The 13,475-nt window shown below is 45.3% G+C and overlaps 1 protein-coding gene and 1 long non-coding RNA gene across 3 annotated transcripts in view; one reads left to right on the top strand and one right to left on the bottom strand.

The window, feature by feature from the left end:
* The window catches only part of Ptprn2 (protein tyrosine phosphatase receptor type N2), a 790,024-nt gene that overhangs the window by 76,912 nt on the left and 699,637 nt on the right, over nt 1-13,475 (bottom strand). The gene's annotated exons all lie outside the window — the stretch shown is intronic.
* LOC116080321 lies at nt 5,419-7,096 on the top strand. The gene is made up of 2 exons (XR_004114394.1): nt 5,419-5,776; nt 7,023-7,096. It is a non-coding gene; the product is annotated as an uncharacterized LOC116080321 (long non-coding RNA).

The following is a 13,475-nucleotide window of genomic DNA, read 5'->3' as shown; positions in this document are numbered from 1 at the left end:
CTGTGGGAAACCTCATCAGAGGTAAGTGAACTCGAAATGGCACCAAAAATTAACGCCAGTGACTCCATCGAGGGCCTGGCGACACGGAGCACTGGATATGCCTGTCCACAGATAAGGTGATTCTTGAAGCACGTATAGAACTTAACTCCAGCAGGCTTCACAATGCATGACACCCCACAACAGACACAGTCCTGGCAAGAGGACTCCCTTCCTGGAGTGTGGGGACGCACTGCTCCACGGACCACCTGGGTTCCCGTCATTAAATTATCTCTGTAGTGCTGCCAGAGGACATAGAATATTTTATGAAAGATTCATACACAGGAGGCTGAGAGGATCCATCCAGTGAGATCTATTCAGACTGGGATAGCAGATTGGGGAAAACATCACATGTGCACATCATACTGTGGCATCTATCATCCCCCTTGGGTGCCTAACTGTGAGGTGACACAGAACTTCCTAAAGAGCTTAGCAGAATTCCAGATGTGCAACAACCTAGCCTGTCAATTCACCTCTAAGCAGGTAAGTCTAATATGTGTGGATTTACCTGGGGGACTGGCCACTAAAGACCTCCTGAGCTTTGGAAAGCTAAGCACCCCATTTCTCTCTCACTCATGAGTCTCTGCCCACACTGGGTTACAGATGTAGTCCTTAGTCAGCACCCCTGATTCAACAATGAACAATGGATGGCATTTTAGGGCTCTTATAAGATAAGTCTCTCTCCTTTGTGGGAGACTGCCTGGCACGGGACCTGGCACTTTCTGTGCAATCAATAAATACCTGCTGAATAACAAAGGATCAGGCTCCTTCCAGTCCCAGGAATCAGAGATAGCTCCCGGGATTCTGATTTAGTGTGGTCAAATGCTGATCACACGGTTCAGAAACCTTCCTGAAGTCCTACCTGGACTAGTCTATTCTGGAGAGGGAGATGCAAAAGTTGTTTGGCGGTGGGTCAGACAATAGGTTCCAGCTTCTCACAAAAAGTCTTTGCTAGCAGTATTTACTGTTTATTATCTACAATCCAATGAGCCACGAGAAAGGGATAAAGGCAGATATCTGTGATATTAAACAATTAAATGTCCATTTCTTTTAAAATATCTGCACATCTGTTAATGTTTTTCAGCCTCAGCCTTTTCCTCTGGCTGGCATATAGACTCACCCTAGCCAGGGTATGTGGGAATATTGCATAATCCATTCCCAGAATGCATGAGTAGATCTTTACCCCATAAAATATTCATTCACTCTCAAAAATATTTGCACCCTGCTGTCAAATGTAGACAAATTCACATCGAGTATCAGAAAATGGCCATTTTAATGGGGAACGCTTCCCCTGAGCTTCTCTTTGCACTAAAATATATTCTCCAAAATTATTTTCATAAAAAAAGATTAACAATTTTCAGCACTAACTGCTAATCCCTTTTCATTTAAAACTCTGCTGATAAAATTCTTTGCTTGTCATTCAAATGTAAGTAATAATTATAGATTGCAGGCCTCCGTCTCGGGCCTCATTAATGATAAATTGTATGGAAGTGTGAAGCCAAAGTCAGCTTTGATACATCTCGAAACTCAATTTCCATGGCTTCCCTTAGCTATGTACAATTAATTACACAGTTAATAAGGGAAATACGCTAATGAAAGGAATGCTATTTTCCCAGACTGCCTGCCTTTACCACATATCCTTTGTATGTTTCTCTCCTTATAATTTTGGTATACAGACAGTTTAAAAGGAAAAAACAACAACAAAAAAACAATACAGTTGACAAAGTGGTAGCTTTTAATGCCAGTCTGCAGCTACTCTGATTAAAAACAAGTCTAAAGGAATTCTAATCCAATTTTATATTTTTACTGACTTCTGCTTTTTGAAAGTCCTGAAATAGCCATTTGTCAAATAAATAATTACCACCAAGCTACTGCACTGGACCAAAGACGTAGTTATCTCCACACATTGAAAACACTGAGAATTTTAAAAGAAATTACGAGGAAGACAAAAAAGGAAAACTCAGTCCGTCTGCACAGACCCACGCTCTTTTCTTATTCCCCAAACCTCTCTCAGTCCGTCTACACAGACCCATGCTCTTTTCTTACTCCCCAAACCTCTCTCAGTCTGTCTGCACAGACCCATGCTCTTTTCTTACTCCCCAAACCTCTCTCAGAACAACCAAATCTGCTCATTCTGTTTGGATAATCAAAGTTTAACTGCAGATGGATTAGCAGACACCAATACTACCCTTTATGGAGAAAGATACTACCTTCTCAGGCTTTGGCAAAGTCTAAACTCAGAAGAGAACTACAAAAGGCAAGCTGGATAAAGCTGGTTTTGTTTGCTATTTATAGCACACAAGGACTTATGAAAAGGTTTATGGCAAATCTTTATTTTACAATGTATTTGTATTACCACAGACTGGTGAATATTCCTTACTAAATTAGAAAGTAGCCATTTGATTCCAATCATCAGCATATCCCTTTGACATAAACAATGTACTTTAAGGTATGAGATCTTTTAAAAATTCTATTAGTAAACCAATGCTGTGTGGCAAAGGGTTAAGGGGGAAAGGCAAGGGATAGGGTTTACAAAGCACCCATGAAGTGCACTTCTGATAACCAAGTCCACCCTTTTAGCAAGGAAACAGATTCTCTGGGGAAAAAACAGTTTCCACAGGAAACAATCCCCACTGCTGTCTATATGCTGGGGCCTCATAGAGTACCACTGTGGTGACTGACGCCCACACCCATGCCATGCCGACATTTGGAGAGTCAGGCAGTATTGGTGCCTTTAAGAGCTTCCTCCTGGACCCCTGCTGTGGAATATTTCTGAATGCAGAGTTACAGAAAATTCATCTGTTTAAACCAGCCCTCTACCCACCTCACACCAACTGGATGGTCTACAAAATTCAAACAGCTGCTTCTAAGTCACAACACCAGGAGCTGCTGTCCTCAAAGACCCAAAGCTTTCCTATTTCCCAACCCAGCGCACGAAGGCCCAGTGGAGACATTTCTGCTCCTGGATGACGACAGTGGTTAGAGCAGGGAAACCTTTGGGAAGCAGAAAGAGGAGGGATGGTTGCTTAGCAACGCACAGCAGCCTTGCCTTTACAAAGCAGCGGGCTTTTCTTAGCAGCAGCCTTTTATATTCTTTGCCAGTGATGTAGTCATTACGATTTTCTGATGAAGTTTTTAGGAAGAATAAAGAATTCCAGCAAGCGCTGCAAGGTTACCTAGGACAGTGACACAGGCAGGGACTTTGTTTCACTAACAGTTAGGATACTGGATTCTCTAACACGTTAGAGAATATTTGCAGAGATTCTGAATGTGTCCACTGGAAGCAGAGAGCTTTGATTTTTATCTTCCTAAAGCTAACAGGCTATATGCTTGTGAGAAATAACACACAACCAAAGAAACTGACTCAGAACCAGTAAGACAACATTACACAAAACCCAAACCCTGTGCTCAATTCTCCAGCAGGCAGAAGACATGAGCCCTGGGGTCTAGCTGTCTCCTCCACCTCCCCAGACCTTTCTAGAAAAGCAAAATGACTAAAATGTCTGTGAAGTAAGTCAAGTTAGTCTGCAACCCAGAAGGCCCCCACCACACACAGTTTCTTCTGGTTATTCCAGAGACGGTACCTTAACAATGGCCAACAGAGTATCTGACAGCATGAATGTTCACATTTTACAGTGAAATTGAAAGTGAAGACCATCACGGATTCTTCATCTTTTTCCAGCTCAATGCCAGTCATGTTGTGAAGTGCCCAAGCCACATATTTACCAGGCTTGACAGGTGAAGTGAGAGTGACCGCCAGTGGCCTCCTGCCTATGCCACCTGGATATCTCCCAGGCTAGTGCTATGCAATTTCCTCCCGTGCTCACCTGCCACCTGAGCTGTTGCTCCTCCTCTCTTTCTTCTTCTTCTTTTTAAAATACAAGATCTTGTATGTAGCCTTGGCTGGCCTGGATTCTCTATGTAGAGTAGGCTGGCCTTGAACTCACACAGATATTCATACCTATGTCTCCAAAGTGCAGGGATTAAAGACTTGTGTCATGTCACCTGCGCTGCCTGCCTGGCTTCTTTAAGGACATAAGGTGACTAGAAGCATGAGGGTAGTTTTTAGATGCAAGAGTCAGTAGGATGTGAGATCCCATGCAGAAGAGCACATCACTGCACCCTGTGATTAATCTGCACACAATGTTTCTAGTAACATAAAAACCAAAAAAAGCCTCAGGTGTCTTTCTTTACAAGACATCTCAAAACCCTACAGATAATGGAAAAATGGTAGCCGACCATTTATAAAACTAAGGGCCATGTCCAGGAATACAATATGAAGAGGAAAGAGGTGGTATCCAAATCCTTGAGAGAGGGGCAGACCAACACAATACACACACACACACACACACACACACACACACACACACACACACACACACATACATACTCACACACCTGCCACCACTACAAATAACCACCACCACAAACAACAACAACAAAACAAAACCCCACAGGAGGCAGGGAAGGGATATGAGACTCCATATAAGCTAGAACCCTGTGAGGCCTGCATGCTCAGTGAAGAGATACACAGCATGTCTGTTCCTATGGAAACAGCAATGTTCTGAAACATTTAAACCACGAGCCTTATCTACAATTAAGGTTCAAATCAACCACATCTGAGGCATCTGGTATGCTCAGGTGAACATCAATGAGAAAATGGCCCTGGCTTCAGGACAGTCTACAGTGTTTGACAAACACACATACACTAACCCTGACAACGTGGTAACTTTAGCACAAGGTCACAAAAAAAATATCCTGAGGTCCAAGCCCACTCTAAGGAGCTATGAGTCTAAACATGGCAAGACAAGAACTGTTCCAGGCACGGAAGCAAACAGGCCAGAGAAGGGAGGCCTTGGGTACTTGGGAAGAACAATCACACAATGTATTTGCTTGTCCCCTCAAAGGTATTGAAAGTAGAAACACTAGAGATCACACCAAGCAGGTGTGAAAATGAAATGAACAGCTACAAGCAAAAATATACTCCTTGAAACTGTACAGTGGGTGGGTTAGATTGTAGATACTGCTGAAGAGAGGTCTCATGTGCTGGAGGACAGATTTAGGGAAGTTCCTGTGAACACAAGACAGAGATAAAGAGTGAAGATATGAAAGAGATTGAAGAGATAGGAACACCCAATATACTTCTACTTCAAGAGAGAATGACAAGATAACCAATTTTAAACCATAAATGGTGGGATGAGAATATTAGCTCAGTGGCAGAGTACTTATTTACACATATAGAATCCTAGATTCAACTCTTCTATAGAAAAACAAAGAGAATTAACAGAAGGCAAGAATTCTTAGATTCAGAGATCACAGTAGGTTTGGAGAGAGAAAACAAATAAAGTTCTAATAAACTACCCCTAAGTTCTTACCTTTATACCCATGGATTATACCAATCTCTCAACCCTCATCAGAGAGGTCTCCTTTTGCAGTAGATGACAGAGACCCACAGTATAGTCAACAAAGAATAAGAGACTGTGAAGTGCTCAGCTTTACATAGAAAATCTATAAGACCAAGGCTTGGGAATCATCCTGGAAGAGAGAGCGTGAAGATCGTAAGAGTCAGAGGTAGTGGGCACCTGCAGGGAAATGGTATTTGCCAGGCATGACACGGCCCATTGAGCATAGGAACTCACAGCAGAAAGCCAGCAGAGAGCAAATCAGCCACATTCCCTGCATGGATAGTGGAGGGGCCCATGAAGCCCCACCCTGAGCTGAGGAGAATTAGCAATTGATGGTGAGGAACTTGAGAATGTGATCTAGGAGAGACCATGCTTTAAATAGATAGTCCTGCATTTATGCCCTTACAGGCAGAGCTAGAGGACTCAGTGGGTTTCCAGACAAAACGTGTGAAGTGGGGAAGGAAAAGTGGGAGTCTGGGGGAGACATGGGAGGGGAGGAGTTGGAGGGGCGGAACCATCATTGGTCTTGTTTCATAGATGGGAGATGTGAAGACCATGACATTTAATGACACCCTATGTCACAGTGGCCTTGTGCCACCATCTTCTCTGTGCAGTGCTTTCTTGCTCCAGGAGAGGACACCATCTGTGGACTGTGACTGGGGCCCTGTCCTTCAGTGGATGCTATCTCCTAATGTTCTTGTCTTCTAGCAAACAGACAGGATCTTTGAGGAAGGGAATGCAGGCCTTTTGATTCGGTGACCAGAGTAATTCATGTGGATGGGGTCATAGACCCATATGCTCCCATTCAGTGGCCTGTTTCTTTTGCAAGTCTTCTAATTACAAATAGCCCTGAGTGTCCTGTGAGGCTGGAGCCACTGCTAGGGTTTCCTCCCTGTCCCACAGGGTTGCTTCTGAGGAACAAAGACCTTGTGTCACCATCCACCAAAGTTCCCCCATGAAGGGCCAGGTCTCCCAGTGAAGCTCACTGAAGCACTTGGCTCTAGCTTAGATTTCTCTAGCTCTTCACCCTAAACTAAGGGTAAGCTTCCCAAGGAGCATGACACCAGGTCATTTTCATTCAGAGCAGCACTGGGCACACAGAGGTGGCAAACCCTGGGCAGCTACACTCATTGATGATGTTAGCGGAGCTGTTTGGTTTGATAGAACCTCAACACGTATATTTTATAAATCACATTAATTTTTATCTAAGTATATGATCAGCCAGGTGACTCCATTGGAATAGCACAGCTGTTTTTCAACCCAGCCCAGTGTGCCTCTGAGCCACGGGTAGGGAGGCACCAAGTGGGCCCAGCACATATCTCTGGCCTTGGCTCACCTGCCAGATCTATGTAGCATGGCCCAGTCGGCTTGCAGGCATCTCTGTCACCAGCACTCAGAAAGCACTGGATGAGTGACACCTTTGAGTCCTGTTTCAGACGCGGGTTTCCCAGCTTCCCCTGTGAGTGTCATTTGTGAAGCTGCTGGTTCCAGCCTTAGTGTGTTGATTTTTTTTTAACTTCACTCAGTGAATACTAATAGGACGTTTATTTATTCTGTTTTACTCACTTCATTCACTACAAGGTCTATAAAGAGTGGAAATAGTAAGAAGAGGAGATAACCTTTAAAGCAACAATAAAGAAGAGCTTTTGGTCAGAGGTGCCAGATCCACACGCATCACCCCAGACGCCGGTCAGGATCCACCTGGGGCAGCTGCACTCTTCTTCCTCACACATCTTCCACAGATTCTTTATGTGTCCCCACCCTCAGGAGACGAAAGTCTACCTCAGCAAGCATCTAGTGGGTGATTGCATTAGCCATAGCAGGGCTCTGCTGTGTGGCTCACTAGGGTCTGGTTGAAACTGGCCCATGACGTTTTTTCTTTAAGTAGCCAGATACAAAGCAGGAGAGATGAGAATAGAAATCCAGAAGGCAGGGAAGTTGAGTACCCACAACCCCAATGCTTTATATAGCCAATTAGATGTTCAGATTTTTTTTTAATAATGAAAAGAGTCCCACTTTTACCCATCCAAACCACAAGATAACCCCTAAGTAAAGAAAAGTCCAACCAATACTCTGCCTATATTGCACCCATGCCACCCACAAAGAGCTGGCATCACAGCCCTGACCACGAGGGGCCAGAAGGTTACTTCTTAGGAGGGTCCAAAAGTATTCTCCACCATAGCAGCAGGAGACTCAAAAAGGTAGCTCATGGGAAGTGTGGGTGGCAGCATAGGACGGCTTTGCTAATGGGGCTCCTGCAGCCTGTGGGGCTGGCAGCAATTGCCTACAGCATCCTTCCCCCACACACTCTGGGTTCCGTGCTCCTCTATGAGCACTGGCTAGGATTCACTACAACTTGAGCTTGGCTTGAAGCAAATGAGCTTCCTGAACTGCCTTAGGACCTTAATGAATGCTGCAGGCTCTTCATCCAGGTGTCAGCACCCGAATGACACGGGATGAGTGGCTTGGCTCTCCTCTGGAAAGCATGGGATTTATCACAGCTTACCCTGCAGCCAGAGAACATCCTGTCACCAGCACCTGTGGTAGATGACAAGCGAGGGAGGGCTCAGCTTGCCTAGGGTGTGGGGGAGAAAGACACAGCACGAGCTGTGACTTGATGCCAAGGACAAGCCTTGGGAGAAAGCAGCCTGCCACTCTCACCATGGACTTCTGGTGTCCAGGACCACAGAACTTAATTCCTACCTTAAGCTTCAGTCCTAGCAGACTGGGATCTGAAGCCCAAGACCCAGCACAGCCTCCCACTCGCCTTCCAGAATGTTCTTTTCACTGAAACCTGGGAAGTGGGCGTCTGCACCAGAGCAGCCCTGCTCTGAGCCAGTGTAATTCACAGTCTTGCACGTAGAAGTGTGTGTGTTTGAGATACCAGATGTGCACTTATATGGCAGCTTAAACTCTGGCAAGACCTTTGTGTGTGTGTTTGGTTTTTGTCCTTAAACTTTGTCCTAGAGAATTGATTTTTGCCTCTTCTGGGATGGCATCTCCTGTAGACGAGTAACTGAACATTGAGAGAAGAGAAAGGAACGAACGATCTGATTATTAATAAATAGCCATTCTATCTTAGCTCTGTGGTTCATGTATGAGTTTGAAGGCCAGTGCTCACTCTTATTCAGAGTATGCCCTCCATCCAGAAGGAATTGGTGGGGTGCATGCCACATTGGCCACACAGGCTCACAGTAAGGGCTTGTGTGTGTTACTGTGTCTAAATGACCAGCTCCTGGTTCCCAGCCCAGATTTACCATTTAGGCAAACATGAGCAGGTAGAAGACCACTGTCAGTGGTCTGAGTCCAACAGGGCCAGGCTGAAGAAAGACTCTATGCTCTATACCTGTGACTATACCTCATGCCTGGGTGCAAATCCTGAGCTGAGTCACTGTACCCTGAGCACAATTCTGCATCTTGAACCTGGTTCCATACTAAGCCTGACCCAACATCCCATGCCCAGCCTCATACCCTAAGCTGACATCCTTCTCCTAGACCCATGGCTGCTCTGGAAGCTCCTATCCTGTGCTGGCCTCTGGTCATCTACAGTATGGACACAGGCTGCTTTGTACCTCTAGACCTTTGGCTTCTCCATCTGAAGTCCACGAGAGTCACATGACCCAGTGACTCTCAGCAGACCCCTGTGCTTTGCTGGTGCTCAGGGGCTGGCTTCTGTTCTCAGTGATGAAAAGCCATTGGAACTCTATGTGCTTTGTGATTTTTACATCAGCTCTGGCTTTTATTGTCTTCATCTGTGAAATGAGCCCAGCCTTGGGTCTTGCTTGGTGGGTTTCTAGGGATTGTACTACACAATGACTCAAAGAAGCTAGTCATAGTGAAGAGTAGGGGTATGCAGGCCTCTGTCCCACTTTATCCTCACTGTGAGCATAGAAGTAGTTTTAAAGTGTCCACACTCAGGTTGCTCTCCTTCACTAAGCCCTGTGGGCCCAACAGAGATGGATAGACTCACTCTGTTTTGCACACGCTCCTATGGGCCCAACGGAGATAAACAGACTCACTCTGTTTTGCACATGCTCCTGCCCTGGAGGCTCCCAGCTCTTGATACCAATGGAGTGAACAAGCAATCAACTGATATTTTCTCATGACTGCCCCTCTGCATACACACCCACACCACCCCCACTTCCCTGCCATGATGCTTTGTTGACTCACAAGTGAATCTTAGGATGCAGTAAGGTTCTTAGCTCCTCACGAGGCCAGTTGTGTGGAAACATCTCCCCACAGAAGGCAGGCACGGTATGGGAATATCATAAACTCGAGTCTGCACTTCACTCTTAAGTGAGGCTTTCTCCAGAAGGCAAGTCCCCCCACTCTTACAGTTCAGTGGCATTAGGATGGTCTCAAAGGGTCACTTTAGTGGCTGTCCTTGTCCACAAAGTTCTGTTAGAGCTCTGACTTCACGTGAACAACTTACACCATGTGCATCTCTTTAGAAGAGCGTGAGCCATACTGGTGGCAGTTACCAGTTCATTAGCCAGGCAGCCTGCACCCGATTAGCCTCTACTCACCCATCTTCCAGAGCTGCTGCTGTGAAGGGACCCTGGAGCACCAGGACCATTCCCTGAGCTCCTCCAAAACTAACTGAAATCTTTGCTGTTTTGTTTTGTTTTGTATTGTTTTTTAACTTCTGGGTTCTTAAGGCAGAGTCTTACTGCTTAACGCAGTTTGTTCCAAGCTGGTAATTCTCCTGCCTCAGTCTGCAAGTACTGGGGTTTTAAGTATATGCCACCACCTAACTTTGTGTGTGTGAGTGTAGTGTATGTATTGGGGTTTGTGCCCCTGTGCAGAGGCCAGAGGAAGTTGTCGGGTGTCCTGTTCTGCCTCTCTTTGCCTTGTTATTTTAAAATGAGGCCTCTCAGTGACCACCAATCTCGGGCCACCCTCCTTTCTCCCCCATAGGCATGGGGTTACAGGCATACGCATAGCCATGTCTAGCTTTTTTTTATGTTAGGGATGGAATCTGAACAGAGAGAGTTGTGCAGCAGACACTCTTACCACTGAGCCACCTCAACAGCCCTCAAACTTGGAATCCTATAGAAAGCACTAGTGTTTAAAATTATGGAAAGTTATAGGGTTCATAGCTTTCCTTCTGTCTGCCTGCTTGCCTGCCTGCCTATTTGTCTGTCTGTCTGTCTTAACATCTCTTGATCTTGTTCTCTTTTTCTTCTCCCTCCCTTCCCACTAGACCTCTGTTCTCCCAAATCAGTCCCCCTATTTTGTGCATACTTATGTCTTTTCCAAAGTTTAGGTTCTGCATATGAGAAGCACAAAGTCTTTGTTCTGAGTGGGACATGTTTTTCATGATGATATCTGGTTCCCACAGATAGCATAGATTCAATCCCTCCTTATAGCTGGTTAATACTCCACACTACATTGGAATCACATTTCTTTACCTGTTGGATGTGCGCATAGACTGGCTCTGTAACTTGGCTACTCTGAGCAGCACAATAATAAACATGGCTGCGTAGGTTCTCTTTGCATGCTTCTGTAGACTCCTCTAGGGATATTTCCAGGGCGGCTATAGCTCTACTCTACAGTGGTTCTGCTTTTAAAACACTTGTGAAAAGCTAAAAACTAAAAATTAATTTATTAATTAGTTAAAGACAGGGTATCACTGTGTAGTCCTGGAACTCCATACATAGACCAGGATGCCTAAATCTCAGAGATTCTCCTGCCTCTGTCTTTTGAGTGCTAGGATTAGAGGTATGCATAACCATGCCCAGCAGAGATTTGTAAATTTTATTACATTTTTATTTACTTATTTAGTATACATGGCTGTGTGGGTGCATACATGCTACAGCGCCCCTTAGAGGCCAGAAGGTGATGGACTGCAGAAGTTGGTCTCACCTTCTTCTAGTTGGGTTCTAGGATTGAACTCAGGTTGTCAGTCTTGATAGTAGTAGGTCTCTGTATCCACTGAGCCATCTCACCAGCCCCAAGAAACTTTGAATTTTTAAAAGTTGCTTTCTTCTGCATGAGAATATGCATGATGCTCGTGTTTCTGTATCTGGCTTATTTTCCTCTGTGCAGTGCTTTCCTGCCCCACCAGTTCACATGGTCAGTGATCCACTGTGTATTACTGTCATGCTTTCTCCATTCCTGCACGGAGGCTCTGCCCTCTCACACTGAATGTGGAGAGCAGTAGGGACCAGATGTTGGAGGAGGACAGATGAGGGAAAATGGATTTGATAATCAGCACTCACTATGTGCACATGCTGAAATATCATGCTGAACCCAATGCATATGTACAATTAACATGTTGGTCAAAAATAAAATATTCTAGAGGGAACCTTCAAATAAAATAGAGACAGAAGAATGATAGTAACAAGAACTTCAAAGTCTAGCCATACAAGAGGCTGGGCTTTCCGAGCATGGCCTTGGGTGGCAACCTGCCTCCTTTACTTTGTGGCTTCACTGTGATTGTAGGTGCTTGGTTCTTCTGCTAGTGACTGCCTGTCATTGTGGGTGATCCACTGGGGGGTAACACAGCCCAGTAAGGTCACAGCCTGTTATCTGGTGGAAACGTTCTTTTCCCATGTGAGTCTCCTTGAAACTTGAGTCCTTGACCTGTGAAGGGACAGCAATTCCAAGGGGTCTTGTTTTTATAACCTAGCATGAAGGTACAGAACATAAAGGAATGTCTGAGGCCAACTTGTGTGGGAAAGACCATGTAGAACATGGCTTCCCACAGTGGTCATGCTTACTGGACCACTTGAGTACCCCATCACAGGGGAAGTATCCAGTAGCTGATATATCCTAGTATTCAATTTTGAGTCAGCATGGCTTTATGGGGTGCACTTATTGCCAACCTGGAATAGAAACCATTTTTGTTCTATTTTTTTCTTCACACTTTTAAAAAATTATTTATTTTTGTATATAGGTGTTTTTCCAGCATGCGTGTTTATGTGTCACATGTGTGCAGTGCCCATGGAGGCCAGAAGAGGGCATCAGATTCCCAGAACTGGAGTTTACAGATGGTTGCAAGTTGCTGTGTGGGTGCTGGGGATTGAACTCCATCCTCTGGAAGCAGTGTCTCTCAATCCCTTTCTTTAGTCTTTCAGCTCAAACAATACACTTTGCCTCCATGCTCCACTGGACCAACATTGTGACTGAATACCCAGTGGCCCTTTCACGTATCCCTGCCATGTGTCTCAGCTCATTTGTCTTGCCAGCTGGCCAATTAGCAAGCACTTCCCCATTGAGGGTCAGGGTGACTGATCACTGCAGTTACCTTCCCTGTAGCTCTAATGAGCCAAGGTCAATTGCAGAGGGCTAAAGTGTGTGGTTCCCACAGCCTGTGCAGTGAGGACCAGCATAGAACTTGACCCTGGGTTGCTGGACAAATGCTTCCTTGGCCTCAACTCTGGCCCAGACCCATTCTTCTGAAGCCTGAGAGGAGTTTCACAACCTATGTACTAAGTGGCTGGTATCTGGGGAAAGTGCCCAGCGTTCTGGGCTTCTCAGGTCCTGTACCAGAGAAATTCTGAGGCATGACCCTCTGTAATATTACACACCACCTGAAAAGGGAGGCATGACTACTGGGTGTGGAGAAAACAGAGATCTAAAGCATAAGGCGGGCTTTCATGGCTTCAGTGACTGGGTAGTCCTGCCTCCTGGCCTGCATCCTAGGAGAAAGCATTGGGTCACATCTCTTGCTGTGGAGGCAATAATTCCTAGAAATACCTCATTCCCCTGGGGCTTACAGTCTGGGCAAAGGGAATGTGAGAATCAGCAAATGGGACCTTCATAGATCTGAACGTATTTCTAGACCCAGTGTGGAAGGTTCATTCAGGCTTCATTCAGGAAGATGCCTGTGAGGGGCTCTGGTGGCACCCTGACCTCAACCTAGGCTGCCTTGCTTTAGGTCAATGAGGTCTTGGCTAGTTATAGGTTGAGCCTCCCACCCCTGCCATCAGAATTGCTATTCATGTTCAAACATGGTTTCCTTTTTTTTTTTTAAATGTATTTCCTATATCACATAGACCCAAGGTATCATTAAATTGTAACTCAAAGTCA

Source organism: Mastomys coucha, unplaced genomic scaffold, assembly GCF_008632895.1.
Source record: "Mastomys coucha isolate ucsf_1 unplaced genomic scaffold, UCSF_Mcou_1 pScaffold6, whole genome shotgun sequence".
Taxonomy (NCBI): domain Eukaryota; kingdom Metazoa; phylum Chordata; class Mammalia; order Rodentia; family Muridae; genus Mastomys; species Mastomys coucha.
The sequence above is the reverse complement of the archived record's forward strand: the minus strand, read 5'-3'. Positions and strand labels throughout refer to the sequence as shown.